The sequence below is a fragment of the Neophocaena asiaeorientalis genome, unplaced genomic scaffold (assembly GCF_003031525.2).
Source record: "Neophocaena asiaeorientalis asiaeorientalis breed wild unplaced genomic scaffold, Neophocaena_asiaeorientalis_V1.1 scaffold443, whole genome shotgun sequence".
NCBI classification, from domain to species: domain Eukaryota; kingdom Metazoa; phylum Chordata; class Mammalia; order Artiodactyla; family Phocoenidae; genus Neophocaena; species Neophocaena asiaeorientalis.
In genome coordinates, this window is record NW_020171808.1 from 388,081 (window position 1) to 404,212 (window position 16,132).

The following is a 16,132-nucleotide window of genomic DNA, read 5'->3' on the forward strand; positions in this document are numbered from 1 at the left end:
CTGCTCCGGTCCCTCCCCCCTCCTCTAACCATCCCCCCACCAGCCTGGCTCCTTCCATCTGAAGCTGTGCCCCCACCCCTGCCGTGGGGAAAACAGGACTCGATTCACCTTGACCCCCAGCTCACTAGCTGCCGCTGCTCCTTGGGCCTCAGCCCTTCCCATCCTCTTAGGAAGGGACGGTTCTCCTGTCCGCGTCCAAGTCCACAGGCTGCCCTTTAACCCCAGGCGCCCCCACCAGGCTCTCGTACCATCCGACGGTCCAATACCTCAGCCTTCCCCCCAGCCCTTCACTGCTGACCCCTCAACCTTTAAACATGCTCACGACTCTTCCTGGCAAGATCTATTTTCATATAAAATCGTGCCCGAGCTTCTCCCATTCATCAGCCTCTCTGTCTTCATCGACTCATCTCTGCGGAAGGGTCCCTACCCACCTCCCTCCTCAAAGGGCCGTGCTTGGCTTCTGTACCCTCCTCCCCGGGTACCACGTCCCCTCCCTCCTTCGCTGAGGGGACCTTAGACAGGACCCTCTTGTTCAACATCCCCAAGGATCTTGTCCACTCACTTCCGTATCTCAAATCGCCACCAGTGCGTGCACGGTCACCAAATCCACCTCCAGCCTTGACCTCTACCACAAGCCCTCCCTGGACCAATACATTTACCTCTGAACACACCTGCCTGCCCATCCCAGACGTGCAAGGTCAGTGTGGTCCAAACTGATGGCTCCGCCTCCCGTTTCCCATTTGGTTAGTGATTCTATGATGGGTGCCAGCAACCACGCCCAGGAGTCCAGAAAAAACGCAAGCAAAAATAGGAGATGAAACAAGCGACAACAGAGAGGTCAGGTGCCCCCAGTGAACAGAAGAAGAGGGTGGGATTCGGTGGGGATTCTGTTACTTGGAAAAACTAAGAACAAGTTCATGAGCAACAAACACAAACGTGAACAAAAAGAAAGCAAAGGCTGTACTATTACATCAAAATTAAGTCTAAGGCCAAAACAATGAATAAGGTCAAATAAATACTAACTGGAGCCATGTCACCACCAGCATGGTAAATTCTGTGTATTAAGTGACAGCACAAAGCATGTCAGGCAAAACTCAGGAGCGAGCTGACCCCCAAATTTGTGACAGTCTGGTAATAGCATTAGTCCCCTAACTGGACGGGTGAGAACATAGAAGAATGTCATGTAAAACTCTGGAGCCTACAGAGAATCTATCTCCTCCCAAATGCAGAGGGAGACCTGAGCAAATCTCTCACTCCTAGTCGTAGGGAACGAAGCAACAGGGAATCTGTGACACATTCACAGACCACCCACAACACCTGCCAACGGGCGCGAGACACAGGTCCCGCCCGCCTCAGGCGCTAAGGACGGCAGGCGTGGGAGCTGCAACAGGACCTGGTCAACAGGTCAACGGAACCTGTTCCCCCAAAGCCAGGCCACGGGCTCAGGATACAGTGACCACAGGATTTCACAGCCAGAACAGACCTTGAAAGATCTACTTCGAGCCCCTCATTTGACACAAGAGGAAACCTAGGCCCGGAAGACAGGATGCTATGGACAAATAGAGCTGCACAGGTGCAGGAGAAGATGCAGCCCACGGTCAAGGGCAGCTCGAGACCCAGGACGATGGCAGAGGGGCAGCTTGCATCCGGTGGGGGTCACAGACCCAGAGAAGACTGCGTTTTAGCAGTCCCCTCCTCTGTGTGGCAAAATTACATTCAGTAACAATCATGGAACTAAAACATATTAAATTGACCGGGAAGCAGCAAACACTGCCTTTATTAAGTTTTATCTGATCATGCCAGTAAATACTAAAATCATAGTACAAGAAAAAGCACAACTCTTTGTTATAAAGCAGAAACTAACACACCATTGTAAAGCAACTATACTCCAATAAACATGTTAAAAAAAAAAAGCACAACTAAGAGTCTGAATTTTGATCCTTTGGTTATAGGCTGCTACAACATTTACGTCAATAATTGTCAAGTAACTCATAGGTGAAAGTTAACAAAACCAAAACATATAATTTATTATAAATTCTGTAAAAATGTATAATATAAAAATTCTGTAAAAAATATAATTTAGACAACTACTGAATCATACCACTAATGGGAGCTTTTTATTTTCTTGATTTGGTCTCCAATTTGCAAACAAGGAATAATCATGAAAATGTTTCCATTTTAAGATTTTTATTAAATCTAGTCTGTGTGCACTGGGGGCCAGAGGGTTACCTGGGACTGCTAATTCCCATGTCGAATATAACATGTATTTAAAAGTAATAAAAATGCGCTAGTTTGAAGCACACGTGTGTATTTATTCTTTTGCCGACACTGCAGACCAATGCTGTTGGCACAAGGACAAGGCACAGCAGACAGACTTCTGGTCGGTTTTACCGTTCGCACCTCGGGCAGGTGGCTCTTTGGTCCTCCACAAACTGTGGGGTTCAGGTGAGTTACGTACCTTTTTCCTGTGAATTGGGGATTCCAGCTCCACCTCGCCCACACCTCCCTTCCGGCCTCTCCTTAGGGGTGCAGGCTCAGATGTGGGAGCCTGGCCCCCGGGTGCAAGGTGAGTCTGTACCGCAAGGTGAGCCTAAGAGGAAGGTGCCGTGGTAGTGAAAGTGACACACGGCACGACCCGGGAAGAACACACCAGAAGGCTGCGCTGACTCTTCTGCTCCTGGAATTCCTTTTCTAAGAGGCTGAGGGTGTGAGCCAGAAAGCAGAGGGGAACTAGCTGATCCAGGCCTGGATAACACATGTGATCCCTAAGTCATCACCTGCACCCAAACCCACCAAAAAACTAAAGCAAAATGGGAAAAGAGACAAGTCACCAATGCCTTGCTTTTCCATCATATCCCCAACGGCAGCTCAGTGACTGGTGTGTCCTAGAGACTAAAAATAAATTTGCCAAATGAACACATTTTAAACTTCAGCTGATAGAAATGACCAAGGGTGCCAGCTATCACATTAAATCCCAAAGGCACCTGCATTTGAGGACAGACAACAATATGTTAAGTCTGAAGAACTGACATTAAAAGCATTTAACTCAGCGCCCCCCTTTCAGGAGTACTTTATATATAAAAGCAAAACATAAAAAGCACACAAAACACAAATTTCTGAGGCTTAAGTAACTGCTTTGGGGGTTCGGTTCTGTTCAATAAGCAATTGAGTAGGAAGGGAAATCTTAGAACATGTGAAGCCAATTCCTATTTTCTGTTCAGTTCTGACCTTCACCTGTGGAAGAAAGTCATTCAGTGCAGTGCTGCGGGGCTGGGAGTGGGCTGGACAGCCAAGGGGGTGGGAGATGTGCGACAAGAAGGGCACTCTTCTTAAGAGATGTGGGACCCTCCTGTGTAAACCATAGTGGAAAAGTATATATACATGTATAACTGAGTCACTTTGCCGTACGGCAGAAATTAACACATTGTAAATCAACTACACTTCAATAATATATTTTTAAAAAGAGAGATGTGAGACCCAAATCTTAAAAGACCGAAAGGCTTTAGCAAGGAAGGAGAAAGCACTCCAGGGAAAGCGCGTGATTAAAGGCCCAGGGAGCATCTCGCTGCAGCCAGAACACAGGATGAGAAGGAACAGGGGGAGATGGACCGGGAATCCAAGGGTAGCACAGCCTTGCATACCTTACTGAAGACGTAACACAAGTAGAAATGGTCCCTGGATGAAGAATCCCAGAGCCTTCACTGTTCTAGAAAAATAACCCCCTGGAAGGGAAATGGTTGAGGGGTGGGGGTCACCGTAACAAGTGGAGAAAGAGAGCCTGAACCGGGGCAGGAGAAACCACCTGCTTGACAAGGCAGGTCTGGTTAAAGCCCATGCCCAATCCCACCAAGCTTCTTCCCCAGCCTTCAATTCTCCATCCCGGTCCAGGAATATCCCAACTTTCCCAGGACCATTAGGGGAAAATGGGTAAAGTCGACGGGAGAAATAGGGAAGAAAATAAGTCATCTGAGTTTCCTTTAAACTTTTATACCTATTTTGAAAAATGGGGCTTTTTTGTACCATGGGACACAGCAAGACGTAAGATCAAGCACAGAAGAATCAAAGGATGGAGACGCCATAAAAACAAAGACAGCTTGATAGAGTCCTGAAACTCCTGACAATGGTGGAGAATTACTATTTCAAAGGGCAGTAAGAAGATTACAGGAGGCGTCCGGAGTAGACGGATTCAGAGAGACAGGAAATAGAACAGTGGGGGTCAGGGGGAGTGTGGGTGGGGAGGCTGGAGGGATAGAAAGTCTTAGTTTGGGAAGAGGAAGAGTCCTGGCGATTGTGTGCACCATGACGTGAGTGTACTTGACCCTACTGAACCGAATACTTAAAATAATGAGGATGGTAAATTTTTTGTTACGTGTATTTGGCGCAATTAAAAAGAAAAAAGGGAAAGAAAAAAAGCGATAGGCCTACATGACATATTATGAAGGACCGGAGAGGCAATATCCATGTTGCATCACGTTCTGGACCATTTTCACACTTGGAGCCTCATGTGATCACAAGAAACCTTCAAGGAAATGTGCTTCCCATCTGACAAATGAGGAAATGCAGGAAATTACTGGCACAGGTCATTCAGCCAGAAATCAGGAGAGCCAAGACCTACAGACCAGATTTGCTTCGCCCACTTTACTTCAATTTGATTGCCTTTCCTCCTCGAGCTATTCAAAAAAAAAAAAAGTTTACACTGCTAGTTTTTTCTGTTACTGTTTTTCCAGTAAGTACTTAGTAATTTAAAATTCTCTGTGATAACCTCAGGCAAACACTAAAAGTAAATCTTAAAAGTCAGGTTTAAGCAAAACGAAAATGTTTGTGTTTGTTCCTTACATCCACTCAGCCTACTCAATGCGCACATTATTTTTTAATCTCTACTAACACAACACCAAACCTGGTGGGTTTTTTGTTTTTCTTTTTAAACTCAAGTGATTATATACAAAGTTTAGTAGAAAGTTATTGCCAGACATACTATCTAAAATGCAAATGACGGGAACATCAAAATTCATAAGGCACTCAGACACTGTTTACAGTGTTTTCTGCATATTAATTCAGTAATTATGCATATTAATTAATTAATCCTCACAATAATCCCGTGACATACGCACTGCAGGACGGGTGACAATAGGATCGCCTTCGACAAAATCACCACGTGCTAGTTTCCAACAGAAATCAGGGCCCCAGCCCAGACCAAATAAACAGATTTTTCTTATGCAATGTAAGGTTTTTTTAAAAAATGATCTATATATCCTGGTCTCTCCAACCATGCGACAGGAAATGGGAGGCGCAATGTGGCCTGTGGAGTGCAAGCATGAAGTGACCATCGGCACTGATGGTGACTTGCAAAAATTCCACAAAAATGCATTTGATCATTTATGGGCTACATCAACCTGGCAAAAAGGTTTTAGAGACAATTCACTTTTTTAAAATTTTATTTTACTGAAGTATACTTGACTTACAATGCTAATTTCTGCTGAAGAGCAAAGTGATTCAGTTACACATATATGTTGATATATTCTTTTTCATATTCTTTTCTATTATGGTTTGTAGGATATTAAATACAGTTCTCTGTGCTGTACAGGAGGACCTTGTTGTTTATCCATTCTATATACAATAGTCGGCACCTGCTAACCCCAAACTCCCAATCCATCTCTCCCCGACCCCCTGCCCCCTCAGTCAGCAACTATCTTCAAAGTCTTACTAAGCAGAGAACACATCTCAGACGTTACAACAAAGCTCTATCACTCAACTACTGCTCTATTCATTACGTTATCAACATTACTATTCCACGGACATATGTGGACCCATTTTTAGGCCGTTCTAATTTTTTAAATACCCGATGTATTTCAAAAAGTAAACAGCATATGAGTTTCTCAAAATGCCTAGTCATTCTTACTGTATTCATTTTTTCTAATTGTAGTATCTCAAAATATCAAAATTCATGAGGTCCCTTAGCCCAACAGTTCAAAAGAACACGCGATGCATAACTGATTTATCTTCAGCTGCTACGTGAGAAAACATACTTGGCTGTGAAGAACATTAATATCTGCGAACTATTTATATAGAAAGTATTATGATTTAAAACTTAACTGAGCTAACTTTCTTATAAAGCAATCCACTATTCCCAAATCCTTAAACATCAGGGGTTGGTTTCTATAAAACACTTATTTTATTCCATAGCAAACAATATCACAGATAACTTCTCCAACCCTCAATGGAGACAGATGTTCCTTTGTAGGCAAATGACTTATAAGCATTAAGTGAGCATTTTGGGCGTATGTGCGTGTGTGTGTATGTGTGTGCGTGTGTGTGCGGGCGCGTGCGCACGCAGACATTTACGCAGAATGGAGGAAGGAGATTGGTAAAGACATCAGAAGGAATCTCCCATGATGTTTTCTTTGGCCTTGGAGTTTCCCAACTTCATAATATTGACAATACTGGGCTTATAAACATGGTTGACCCATGTCAAGACCTCCATACGGAGAATAACTACGTATATACGCGCACACACACTCCCTCCTGTCCTTAAAATTATTTCTCCTGCAACATCTAAGGAAACATAGTGAACAAAACTTTACTGAAATCCTAGTGGCAGCTGTCCAGCAGAACAGTAACACTGACAGAAGTCAATGTTTCTGTTTGCCCTTCTGCCATAGTCATTTATGAGGTAATTCAATTTATTCTGATCTATCAACCCTAGAATGATTAATGATTTGGAAAGGTAACATGAAACATTAACAGGAGGCAGTTGTAACAGAGACGGAATACTGGGGAAGTAAGTATGACACTACTCAGCCTATATAGCCTTACTGTTTTCAAATAAAGAGCTCTATTTTTTAATTGTCAGAGCTTGGTAACACATTTCATATGCTAGACAATACTTTTGAAACCTCCACTCTTTACAGGAGCAGAAATAAAGGAGCCATTTTTTGATTGGATAACTTAAGGAATATTCCTTTATATAACTGCATCAGCCAGAAGGGTCCCGGAAACAATGTAACGCTGTCACCTGCCCCTTTAAAAGCCTTCCTCTCTGCAGCTAACTCACCTCCAGGAGCCTGGCTTTTCTCGGCACCTCAGGCATCATCGCATCGTTTCTGGAAAGGCACACACGTGGCTGGTAGACCTTCTGCCCTTCGCACGCGCCTCCCCCATGCCTGGATGCCCTCCCGACGTGAGCCACTACTCACCTCCAACCCAGCTCACTGGTCATCTACCGTCAGCTTCACCCACACCCACTCTGCCGCTGGCCTGCCCTGCAGAGCCATGACCCACGCCCAGCCCCGGAGCATCACTCTTGACAGTCGGGGGCTGACGTGCTTCCCTAGCACAGACCAGCGCAGGCTTGGAAACGGTGCTCCAGCCTCCTTACTGTCATGCGTCTCAGTGCTGCTGAGGCTTAAGGTCACGGTCAGACTGGGTCGGACCACACAGGTTTTCTCCAAAGAAAAGAATCTAGAGCAGGTGCTTCCACCCTGGGGTGTAGGAGAAAGGTATCAGAGCTTATACGTACATGTACCTCCACCTCCAAAAAGTTAGCTTCAATAACCTTTACTGAATGCCCCAAGACCCTCCGTAACACAGCTGAAGGAGAAGCGCCCTAACAGTGGGGGTCAGGGGATGCTGTGGACTGAACTGTGTCCCCTGAAAATCCCTATGTCGAAGCCCTCACCCCACCCACATCCCCCGTGACGGTATTGGAGATGGCGCCTTTGGGAGGTGATTAAGTTGAGATGGGGTCATGAGGGTGGGGCCCCCATGATGGCATTAGTGCCCTCACAGGAAGGGACACCACACAGCTTGGTCTCTCTCTCTCTCTCTCTCTCTCTCCTCACCACGTGAGAAGGTGGTGGTATGCAAGCCAGGAAGAGGGTCCTCACCAGAACTTGACCATGCTGGCACCCTCCATCTTGGACTTCCAGCCTCTAGAACTGTGAGAAAATGCATCTCTGTTGTTTAAACCCCCAGGCAATGGTATTTTGTCCTGGCAGCTTAAGTGACTAAGGGAGCAACAAAAGTGCCCTCCCCTGGCCGTTCTCTCAGCTTATTACCGCGTGTTTCAGTGTCTGCATCCAGCTACTTGTCAACTAGAATAACTCTCCCAAAAAGAACAAGTGGCTTCAGAAACATGCAATGGGCTTCCCCGGTGGCGCAGTGGATACGAATCCAGATGCCAATGCAGGGGACATGAGTTCGAGCCCTGGGCCGGGAAGATCCCACATGCCGCGGAGCAACTAAGCCCATGCTCCACAACTACTGAGCCTGTGCTCTAGAGCCCACGAGCCACAACTACTGAAGCCTGCGCACCTAGAGCCCGTGCTCCGCAACAAGCCCGCACACCACAACAAAGAGTAGCCCTTGCTCATTGCAACTAGAGAAAGCCTGCTCGCAGCGAAGAAGACCTAACGCAGCAGCCAAAAAAAAAGAACCACACGATGAAGCAAACCGCGTTTTGAAAATAATAAACGAATGACAAGCAAATAAACAGTACAACTGGCACCCTTAGGAAATAAAAGCTCTTCAAAATCATTTTTCCAGGTTAAATGTTAGGATAATTTAATTAAATCTGATAAATCAGCCGAAAATATTCAAAAATCAAGAAAGTTACCAACAATATGGATTGACATCCATAATTCTTAACTGAGAATCTTGGTAAATACGTATTGGGTCTTCAGATAATGATAGTAATACATATAGACAGATAGTTAAATAGACATATTCCAGGTTCATGGTAAAAAGTTTTACTGATGGGACATGTGATCAAAAATATCTGGAGACCACTGATGTGGCTGTAGAGCTTATGTGACTGAGTGAGGCTCTCTCCCCAGCTGTCAGCTTGTCTCAGGCAGGTCTGAAAGCCCCAGCCAGCCAAACCTCTCCAGGAGCCTATGGAGGACAAATACTGAAGATACAGAGAATAATCCCTCTGAAGGACCAACCATAACATCCCAAACTCAACCCCAAATCCTTTCCTAACTACATCTAATTTAAAACATAGGTAAGGGTATCTAAAAGCCTACAGTTTGAGTTCTGAAGAGCTGGTGTTCATTTAGGAGAAAAGGGCAGATCAGCATTTAGATGATCAAAGCCAACCTCATGGATTTCAGGAAATTTCTTTGTAAAACCTCCCTCCCTCCCAACAATGGTCAGACCTCCCCTTTTGTTCTCACGAGGCATTGTCCCTCTTGAAAGGATCGCTGATTAGCATTTCTGAGTAAGCTTCTGCTGTCTGTTGAGTGACTCAGCCAGAAGTAGCAGAATGAACACTTAGATGCTACTTTCTAGATAACTACACAAAAGCTCACATGACTGAACTCTGACCGCAGAATTTTCTGCAGCCCACGGTTCTACTTTTTCAACTTCGACACAACTAGATCGGACGTTTGCAAACAGACCCTACTGTTGCCAGCTAAGGGGATGCTGCCTTCCCATCTGATCGGCACCGTGGATATGTGAAGATACTGGCCACCATCCCTCCAAACACACATCTGTCCCCAGTAAGGATCCAACATCGCCCAAAGCATCCAACAGAAAGGCAAGAGTTGAGCACTTAGTTCCTGTTCTCCCGGATACTTCTGGTTTTTAGTGTATTTTTACTTTGACATAAGTTGATGCTCACAGAAGAGTCGCAAACATAGTACAGAGTTGCCATAAACCTTCACCCAGGCCCCCCACAAAGTCAGTATCTCCTATCACCTTAGAATCATGATCAAAACTAATTTAATGAGATTGGCACGATACTACCCCAACTACAGAGTTCAAAATTCACCAGTGTTACATATATACAATGGAATACGACTCGGCCATGAAAAAGAACAAAATAACGCCATTTGCAGCAACACAGTTGCAAGTAGACGCTATCGTACTAAGTGAGGTCGGTCAGACTCACAGACATAGAGAACAGACTTGTGGTTGCCGGGCGAGGGGTGGAGGGCTGGATCGGGAGTTTGAGATCAGCAGATGCAAACTATTACATAGAGAACGGATAAACAACAAGGTCCTACTGTATATAGCACAGGGAACTATACTCAACAACCATCATGGAAAAGAATATGAAAAAGAACGTATATATGTGTATAACTGAATCACTTTGCTGGACAGCAGAAATTAACACAACACTGTAAATCAACTATACTTCAAGTTAAAAAATAAGTTCAGTGTTTCCTCCAATGTACCTTTTCTGTGCCAAGATCTGATTTAGAACTGATACTGCGTGTAGCTGTCACATCGCCCTAGTCGTCTCCAATTCTGGTTAATTTTAACTTGTGTTTTTCACAAATCCTGATGCTTAATTCTTTTTATCAGTAAGAGTCAGAAGCGCTCAAGTTCACAGAAGACAGGTTGTAAGAGTTAAACAGAATCTGGGACTAGGGGAGGGGAAAATAAGTAACTGACTAGAACTCAAACCCAACACCTTCGCCTGTTTCTATAAATGGGAATGGCACAGACATTTCTTTAGTCAAATTCAAAATCTGCACCAGATCTACCCATACAAGGGTCAACTCGATGAAGCAATCACCCATCCAAGTCGGTTCTCCTAGACATTTGCTGTTCCCTTAGAAACATCAAATACAAACTGGCCCAAGGCTGACATGCTTTTGTTTCTAAAAATACTACATTTCAAGAAAGCTCAAGCATGTCATAGTTACCTGAAATAAACAGTGCCAAAGGCCCCCGATTTGAATGCTTTTATCTGCAAAATGCCTCAAAAGCCTTGTCCAGTGGTGCAAACCCGATAAGCGTTCTAATTACAAGCATCTTCTGTGGCCTTACTTGCTACTGGCATGTATAAGAGTAAGGATTCCTGATATGCTGTGACATCCATGTTCAGAAAATATAGGATAGGAGTGCTTGGTTTGGAGATTAACCAAGTATATGCCTTGAAATTAAAAACAGCTAATGCTAACTATGTGAAGAGATTATATGTTAATTAGGTTGACTGTAGTATTTTGCTATGTGTATGAAACCATCATGTTGTATGCCTTAAGAACATACAAGTTTTATTCAAAATATAAACAGATCGATGAAAAACAGCATAAATGGAAGAAAATCTTGAGGCCGTTTTAAAGTAGGCAAATGGAATGCTTTCAACATCATCAACTATTCTTGATAAGGATTTTATATACCTTCACCTTTGCCAAACTTGACAAGGATGACTGTCTCACATGAGATCTATAAACCTTGGTTTTTAAGACAACGATCTGTAGGTGAATCAAAAGGAAGTTACGATTGTTACCGGTATCTTGGTATGGTTTCTCTGTTAAACTGTAAGCACCTTAAGTGTGATGGCCAGATCCTACCTAAATTCTGCGGCTTTAGCCGTTTAGAGAGAATCGCTCATCCTCGCAGCCCTCCATGATCTTAGATCTGGTACCATATACAAACATTTACCACCGCTATTCGGGTACAAACTGCTTTCGAAGATGACTTTGTTCTCTTCACTCCGTAAAAGGAAAATCTCCTCTTAGGCATCAGGATCCCACCCTAATATTATGAAACCGTGATGCTATTAAACCTACCACCCAGTGCTCAATTCCCCTCTCTATAAAGGCAAAATTCTACTCCAAACTTATCCTGACAAAATCAGCAAACTATCCCTATGAAGCAATTTTCTCTTAAGGCAAAGCAACTTTTAGCAATGCAATAGCTTGACAAAGCTCGAGTTAGCGCTTTAATGAAGATTTTCGCCATCTTTAACTCCCACCTGAAATGAATGACTCATTCAAATCTGAGTGTCCGGAAACATTCCTAACTTGCTCTGAAGGCCTCATTTCAAATACTGGAGAAAACCGTTTGACAGCCTTGAAACTCACTGTTTTAAATGGCACGCTCGATAGTCACATAAAAAGACTGCACGTGCCTGATCCTGATGACATAAATATTGCCCATTCCTCTGATCAGGAAATCACTTCAAGGTATTTTCCGGAAGAAAAATTGTATAACTTGAAACATCTTTTAAAATTTAGATACATAAAATTAATTATTCGCCACCAGGTTCCGCTAAATAGCAAGCTTTCTATAAGCTTTTAATACTTAACTTAAAATGCTTAAAGGGAAATGGTAGCGTTCATATGAAATGTCCAGAACAGGAAAATCTACAGAGATAGAAAGTGGATTAGTGGTTGCTTCGGGCCGGGGAGGAGGGGATGGGGAGATGTCAGCTAAGGGGTACAGAGTTTCCTCTGGAAGCGATAAAATGTACAACCATCACCACAACTTTAGAACAACCCTGAATATAGTAAAAGCCACTGAACTGTATCCTTTAGATGGGTGAATTATATGGTATGTGAATTATTTCTCAATAAAGCTGTTACATTTTAAAGATGTGATTGTACACTTGAGAAAAAAGGAATCTTGTCAAGTAGACATATATACAATCTTTCACGTGTAGATGTAATAATTACACTGTAAAATCTAGTCACTGCTGGATGACTGAAGACAGTTACTGTCTTCACAGTTAAGGTCCTAGAAGATCAATGCCTAGGAGAAAAAGACCATGTTCTATTTCTCTATGATTTTGATAATCCAAATTCATTGGCTTCAATAATGGAAAACTTCAACATACCACAGCTTCAGATCAAACGCTGGTGTTACCTGCAGTGTCAAGAACAAGGTTTAGAGAGACATCCATTGACGTGGCACAAACCGTTCCAGAATTTCAAGGAATTGCTTGGAATTGGAGTCACCATGTCTGGCATTCCTGGGGCTGCCAAAGCCAGTTAACCCTGGCAGTGACCTTCTCACTCCCACTCGCCTGGTGGAGCCTCCTTCTTGGATGGACACACGAGTCCAGACGTTAACCCCGGACCATCCATCGCTGCCCTGAATTGTACCATGCTGCCCCTCACCAACCTCCCCGAACACACAACCACCACATCCCGCCTTGGCGAACTCCAACCCCTTCCGTGAAGTCAAGACACCAGTTGCCCGTGAAGGCAGTCACATAGCAACTGCCACCACCATGAGGTTCCATGCCAGAGATGGCCTCGGGTGGGGAGGGTAAGTGCGAGAGCTCGGTTCCAGGGAGGGCCAGCCTGCAGACGTGCAGGGCATGAGATACACCAGACACCCCCACTCCATGGACCAGCGTGAGCCCCATCTGTCCCCCACGTGGTCCCTTCTTTTCAAAAGCCTCAGTTTAGATGCAAGCTATCTGGGATCAACACTCCATATGCCCCAGCTTCCGGGAAAAACCATTAATGTTTTCCCAAGAAAAACTATATTAAGAAAAATAACTCCTTTATCAACTCCCTTTAATGAAAATACTCCTTTGAGTAGCTTTATCAACTTTCAACAAACAGTCATGACAAAGACAAAAAGCCTTATGTTTTTAAAAAAATCAGTATTTAATAGAACGATTTCAGCGATATTCAAGTGCTGAAACAATATTGTTCAACATTTTGTAAAATCTTTAAACTATATGCCAAGAAGCTTTAAAATCGATTCTTGAATGAACTACGAGTCACATTACCATTAATAGTTCCTAATTAAATATACAGTGGAGGTAAAGTGAGTATTGGAAGACCATTTTCTAGAACAGCCGGCACCATACTTTAATTTCTTAGAGCCTATTCAGTATACTCTGAAACCTATGCTCACAGAATTGTAAGATTTAACATATTTAACTAATTCAATTATACACTCACATACAAGGCTTTAAATGGGATGGTTTGTGTCTACCTACTTTCTTCCTAGCCAACCCACGGTATACTCCCACTTAGCCCTCCCCCACCCCCAAGAGTACAAATGAAACTGTATAACAGGCAACCGCTGGAAATCTCTTTGATTAATAATAAAAATCAGTTTCAAAAGTCAATGTGAGTCTTCAGATATAGGGAACAAACTTATGGTTACCAAAAGGGAGGGGTGGGATAAATTAGCAGTGTTTTATACACTACTATATATAAAACGGATCCAACAAGGACCTACTGTACAGCTCAGGGAACTATATTCAATATCTTGTAATAACCTATAATGGAAAAGAGTCTGAAAAAGGATTTATATATATATATGGATGTATAACTGAATCACTTTGCTGTACACGGGAAACTAACACAACATTGTACATAAACTACACTCCAATAAAAAATAAATTAAAAAATGTTTAAAGCCAACGTGAGTCTTAATTACAGAACATGTTGTGAGGCCTCGTTACCAAGGCTTTTAAAAATCTTCACCTTCCAGGGGAACTAGAGAATTCAGACAAAAAACAAAGACCCCTATTTCATTCTCCCAGCTTTAAGCATGCACAAATGGATACCGAAATTAATAGGAACTAAGCAAAAATACTACTTGAAAATATCTTAAGGTCACACATGAGAAAGTCTAAGGAAATGGAGCTATAATGTCAGTGCCGGATTGCAGATGGTTTAAGTATATTTCACAGAGTTGTGTATCCATCACCCCAATGAAACCCCGTGTACATTACAGTCATTCCTCTTTTCCCAACCTACTCCGCAGCCCTAGAAGCCACTAATCTTATGTCTCCGTAGATTTGCCTCCTCTGGTATTTCATATAAATACAATCATACAGGAGGCCTATTACTGGCTTCTCCTAGCATAATGTGTTCAAAGTTAATTCATGTTGTAGAAGTGCGTTCTTTTTTGTGGCCAAATGATATTCCACTGTATGGACGTACCACGGTTTATTTACTCACTTGTCAGTCGACAGACATTTGGACGGTTTCCACTTTTACCTACTATCCTAATGCTGCTAGGGACTTCTATACCAGTTTCTGTGTGGACATACGTCTTCATTTCTCTTGGGTATACACACCTCGAATTTCTGGATCATATGTAACTTTACATTTAACCTTTTAAGAAACAAACTGTCTTGCAAAGCAGCTGCACCATTTTTCATTCCCATCAGCAATGTAGGACGGTTCTCATTTCTGCACATCCTCGCCAACACCTGCTACTGTCTTTCTGATTAGAGCTATCCCAGTGAGTGAAGCGGGAACTCGCACTTGAGGCTCTGTATCTTAAACCAAGCCCGCTCAGCCTTGAATTCGGTCTCAGCTATTCTTCCAAGCTACACGCTTAAGTATTAAATAGGCCCCAACGGTCATTCTTAAAACCCAAAATAGAGCCATCCAGGATAATCTAACACTCTTTTAATAAATGAAAGCGTCACTTCTGCATAGTATATGCACCATTGTTTTATCCCAAATCCTATCAAGCTACAATAATGTCCAACAGCCAGGCCTTTCTGAAGAAAGATGTCAGGCTAAGCTCAAGTGCTACGGCTGCAGAGGAACACTTAACACGTAACAAAGCTTTAGCTGGCGCTTTCACAAAGGAGCCCTGGCCTGGTTTGTCAATAAGCCGTACGTAACCCGACCAATCACTTACCTTCTCTACACCTGAGCATGGTGTTCTGAGCCACTCACAGAACTACATCCTCTGAAGTCACTCCCAGAGATAAAGTTGTCTAAGCCTGAAAGTTTAATGAAATTTGCAAACATGCTAACTCACATGCCTAAAAGACCTAGCTTTGCACAGCAGAAAGACTTTGGGTTTAGTAGTCAGGCAGGCTAAGTTCTATTTCCAGCTATGCCATTTAGTAGCTAAATGGCCATATTTAACATCCTTCTCCGTCAGTCTCCTCATCTGAAGGTAAGACTGCCTTCTTGAAGAGGTTCTGAGGTTTTATAAAGCCAGTGTAGCTAAAGCATCCAAGAGAGTGGCTGGCAAAAAGCAGACGTTTACATGTTAGCGTCCATCCGTCTTCCCGCTAACTCTGGGCAAAGTTTCCCAGCAAATAAAGCCCTCTTAACAAATGTCCTGGGCATTGAGAGCCGAATGCGAGTTCTTGTGACCTGAGGGATTCCAGTATAAAGCGCTTCTCCACATTACAGTCGGTAACTTGTTAAGGAGAGCTATCAGTTGGCTTAAAACAGGACTGGGGAATTCTTGGAAGGGCACTCAGGGATGAAGAGACGAGAAACCTCATTTTTGCCAGGGACGGAAGCCTAAAAACGTCCTCCGGGCTCACAGCCAGCCTGAGCACAGAACCAACGCAAAAGAGAGAAAGGTACGAGCTATATTCCCATGACCCGATTGGAAACGCGGGTGTAGACTGCCAGGCTTGAGGGGGAGGGGAGTGGAGGGGGCTGGCGACAGCAGAGAG

At 43.6% G+C, this 16,132-nt stretch overlaps 1 protein-coding gene across 1 annotated transcript in view; it reads right to left on the reverse strand.

Annotated features, from left to right (window-relative positions):
• ATP8A2 (ATPase phospholipid transporting 8A2) overlaps positions 1 to 16,132 on the reverse strand; it is a 391,847-nt gene that overhangs the window by 375,332 nt on the left and 383 nt on the right. The window lies entirely within an intron of this gene.